Source organism: Zingiber officinale, chromosome 4A (assembly GCF_018446385.1).
Source record: "Zingiber officinale cultivar Zhangliang chromosome 4A, Zo_v1.1, whole genome shotgun sequence".
NCBI lineage: Eukaryota > Viridiplantae > Streptophyta > Magnoliopsida > Zingiberales > Zingiberaceae > Zingiber > Zingiber officinale.
In genome coordinates, this window is record NC_055992.1 from 28,958,057 (window position 1) to 28,963,078 (window position 5,022).

Consider the following 5,022-nt stretch of genomic DNA (forward strand, 5'->3'; position numbering starts at 1 on the left):
GGCCCCCTTCCTAACAAAGTGGCAGATCGGACCACCAACTTCACCAAAGCTCAAAAGGTTCAAAACCCAACCGGACTATCTTCATGCTGCCAACATGCTGGCCGGTCTGAGGTTTGACATCAACAAATTCCTGCCTGAAGGGGTGATGTATATATTCGGTCTAAGTCCGATCAGGACCCCCCTTTCAAGCGGCTTCGGTAAGAATTTTACTTTGTGCATTCGTTTTAATTGCTAACTGATTTTCTCTATTTTCCTTTGCAGCGAACATCGTCATGGAGTCGGTGATGGATGGAATTTTGAAAAAGAAGGCGGCGGCGCTCGAGGCCGCGGCGGCCAAAGAGATGGAGCAATTGGGCATTCAGCCGGTCGGCTCCAACGAAGGCGAGAGCGAGACAAATGCTGGAGAGTCGACCGCCCAGGCTTCTCTCCCAGAGCCAGCGGCTGGTGCAACTACTAGTCGAGAGCCTTCCGTTTGGGATGAGGGCTCGGCTCAGGAGGAGGAGCGCCCCCTTCGTCAAAAACGACGCCGCACGGAGACACCGCTCCGCTCGGCTACATCTGCGGTTCATCCATCCGAGAGGGCCACCTCCGCTTCTCGAGGCAAAGCGCCAGAGGTGGTGGCGATTTCGTCCGATCGGACGCCCTCCCAACTAGATGCGTCTGCGTACCCCCTTGAGGCCATTCCGATCAGCGCCCTTCCACCTGCTCCCCACAAAGTCCAACGTTCAGCGATTTTGTCCCAATTTTCGGCACCGGCCTCCGATCCATCCCTGGCGTCCGCCCAGACGACTCCCGGTCGGCGCCGCACCATCCGGGTTTCCCTGCATCTCCCCACCGAGGAATTAATGCCCGAAGCTGATCGGCCAACTACGCCCAAGCACCTAATCACAATGAAAGGGCCCTTAGCTGAAATGTGGGCCGACGCTCGGGCACGCATCGCAATGATTCCCCTCAGTAATCTGGCCAACAGCCACATGCAACAGGCCACGAGGGTAAGTTTGTTTTCTCTAGTCCTTTGCGCATTCTCTCCTACCGGCTTCTAACAACTTTGCTCGTGACAAAGATGGGTAGAGGAGATCGTCGTTTGCAGTCGTCTGGCGATGGTGGACGCAGAATTAAAGAAGCTGAAGGCTCCGGGCGGCCCTTCCGGCTCACAAGGTCCGTCATACACCGAGCTACAAAAAGAGCTCAAAAAGACCCAAGATTTACTGTAGCCGAGCGGAAGAAGTCGGCCGACTAGGCGCACAATCTGGCCGAACTTGATCGCTTGAACAAATCACTGGATCGCAAGATAAGCCTGGACTCCGAGCTGAAGAAAACGGCTATCTCCAATCTGGAGAAGAAGAACGTAGAGGCTCGGGGGCTGGAGCAAAAGGTAAAGGAGTTGATGGAGCAACTGGCCAACGAGAAGATTGCCCGATCGGATGAGGTGGCGAAGCTCGAGACTGCTTTACAAGAACACCAGGCAGCCGCCGATGCTTCCTGAGCGGCACTTAAAGAATATCAAGAGGCCGAGCCAAGCCAGGTCACCGCCCTGAGACAGAATTACATCCGTTCGGCCGAATTTTCGGAGAAGTTTGCGAGCGGATGTACAGGGCCTTTGAACTTGCCATGAATGCCACGACAGAATATTTGAAGTCCAAAGGGCAACTTCCCGATTCCGCCATCATCCCCGCTCAGGACCAGGCAACACTCCTCAACAACATCCCAAAGGATCTCTACGAGTATTTAGAGTAGGAAGTATATGTGTAATTCGGCCGCTCGGCCAAAGACTATCCTTTTTTTGTAATTTGGCCGCTCGGCCTTAATTTCTATAATGCTATCCTTTTACTCGCTTTCTCTTTTGCTACTCAATATGAGTGTTGTCCCGCTCGGCACTTATCACACCTCTTGTGTAGATATTCCGCTCGGCTGAATATGTCTTGCTTCGACAGAAGAAGTTGTTCGCTGGATGTTAACGAAGTACCTTTGGGTACTTGGCCGAGCGGAGCGTATAGGCGGTCGAACGGTATTGACGGCGAGTACTTTTGGGTACTTGCTCAAGATCATCTTTATTGCCTTCGTCCGGCCGGAGGGTTTATAGTCGCCGGCTCGACTCTCGATTTTTAACATCGAAGCTCGACGGTCTTCCACTCGGAGGTTTTATAGTCGCCGGTTCGACTCTCGATTTTTAACGTCGGAGCTCGACGGTCTTCCGCTCGGAGGGTTTATAGTCGCCGGCTCGACTCTCGATTTTTAACGTCGGAGCTCGACGGTCTTCCGCTCGGAGGGTTTATAGTCGCCGGCTCGACTCTCGATTTTTAACGTCGGAGCTCGACGGTCTTCTCTCATCCCACCTCTCTGATTTTGCTAGGGATTTCTCACGAAGTATTTTGTATAGCTAGTCCGCTCGACTGAATATATCTAAGACCGCTCGGAGGGTTTATAGTCGCCGGCTCGACTCTCGATTTTTAACGTCGGAGCTCGACGGTCTTCCGCTCGGAGGGTTTATAGTCGCCGGCTCGACTCTCGATTTTTAACGTCGGAGCTCGACGGTTTTTAAGGCTAATTTTAACACTGTCGTCCGGCGAAGCTATTTGCCATCTTTTATCATTTTGCTTCCTGCATTACAAGGACATAGGCGACCAAAACATATATAAAATTACACCAGCGCACCTTTCACCCAGCTCGGTACGGCTGGAGATGATTCGCGCTCCATGGTCGATCCAACCGCCGTCCGTCTTCATCCTCCAAATAATAAGCACCCGAGCGGAGCTTTTCGATGACTTTGAAGGGGCCCGCCCAAGGAGCCTCCAGCTTGCCAACGTTGTCGACCGGCTTTACTTTCTTCCAGACAAGGTCGCCAACTTGGAATGCTCTAGGGATCACGCGCCGGTTGTAGTTCTGCTTCATTCTTTGCCGATACGCCATCAGCCGGACGGACGCCTTGGCTCGCTCTTTGTCAAGCAAGTCCAGTTCCATATTCCTCCACTCGGCATTATCATCATCATAATTCTGGATCCGGACGGACTCGACGCTGACTTCGACCGGAATAACCGCTTCGCCGCCGTACACCAAATGGAATGGCGTGACGCCCGTCCCTTCCTTTGGGGTCGTGCGGATAGCCCATAAAACGCCCGGCAGCTCATCCACCCAGCTTCTTCCTATATGGTCAAGTCGGGCCCGAAGAATTCTAAGGATTTCTCTGTTGGTTACCTCCGCTTGGTCGTTGCTTTGAGGATACGTCACGGAAGTAAAGTGTTGTTCAATGCCATAACTTTTGCACCAGTCTTCGAGCTGCTTCCCGACGAACTGTCGTCCGTTATCAGATACTAGCCGGCGAGGGATGCCAAACCGACAAATTATATACTGCCAAATAAATTTTTTGACCATCTGCTCTGTGATCTTGGATAGTGGTTCGGCCTCCACCCATTTGGAAAAGTAGTCGACCGCCACTAGTAGAAACTTCCGCTGACCGATCACCATAGGAAATGGACCCACAATATCCATTCCCCATTGGTCGAACGGACAGGATACGGTAGCAGCTTTCATTTCCTCCGTCGGTCGATGGGAGAAGTTGTGATACTTCTGGCAGGAAAGGCACGTCGCGACGGTCCGAGTGGCGTCTGCTTGCAGGGTTGGCCAGAAGTATCCGGCCAGCAGGATCTTCTTAGCCAACGATCGTCCACCCGGATGCCCTCCGCATGATCCTTGATGCACTTCTTGAAGGATGTACGCCGCGTCCTCTGAGCTTACACACTTCAACAGTGGTCGGGAGAAAGCCTTCTTGTAGAGTTGGTTTCCAATGAGCGTGAACCGACCAACTCTCCTCTTTAATAGCTGGGCTGCTTCCCGATCGGATGGTGTTGCCCCCGACCGAAGAAATTCTATGATAGATGTCCTCCAATCGCTCGAAAACTCGAGGCCCTCCATCCGGTCGACGTGTGCCACCAAAGATACTTGTTCAATTGGCTGCTGGATGACGACCGGTGATATTGAACTTGCAAGTTTGGCTAACTCATCTGCTGCCTGATTTTCCGCTCGAGGTATCTTCTGGATAATGACTTCTCTGAAGTTGGCCTTGAGCTTTTCGAAGGCTTCAGCGTAGAGTTTGAGCTGAGCATTGTTAATCTCAAAAGTGCTAGAGAGCTGATGAGCGGCCAACTGAGAATCTGAATGCAGCGTCACCCGACCGGCCCCCACATGTCGGGCGGCCTGTAAGCCGGCTATAAGGGCCTCATACTCTGCTTCGTTATTTGTAGCTCTGTAATCCAGCCGGACAGATAAGTGCATCCTTTCTTCTTGGGGAGAGAGTAATAGCACGCCAATCCCGCTCCCGAGCCGAGTGGACGATCCGTCCACAAATATTTTCCACATAGCTTCGGGCTCTGGCCTTTGCACTTCGGTGATAAAATCTGCCAAGGACTGCGCCTTTATCGTCGAGCGGGGTTGGTACTGAATGTCAAATTCGCTCAACTCCGTTGTCCATTTGATGAGCCATCTGGACGCTTCTGGATTCAACAGCACTCTTCCCATTGGGCTATTCGTCCGGACGATGATTGTATGTGCCAAGAAATAAGGATGAAGTCTCCGAGCGGCGAGGACCAAAGCAAAAGTCAGTTTCTCGAGCCTAGTGTAGCGAGATTCTACGTCCTTTAAAATATGACTTAAGAAATACACGGGTTCTTCTCCGCTCGCCCTCACTAATGCCGAGCCTACTGCTTGCTCAGTTGAAGATAAGTAAATACAGAGCGGCTCACCCACAGCTAGCTTGGCTAGCACAGGCAGAGAGTTCAGGTACGTCTTCAGCTCTTCGAACGCCCGATCGCATTCTTCATCCCAATGAAACTTGGTAGCCTTGCGCAAGATTTTGAAAAATGGGAGACTTCGATCAGCCGTCTTCGAGATGAATCTGGACAATGCTGTTATCCGACCGGTCAAGCGCTGTACTTCCCTCAGATTTCTTGGGGGCGGCATATCTTGTAATGCTTTCACCTTGCTAGGATTTGCCTCGATACCCCGTTCGGTCACTATGTAGCCCAA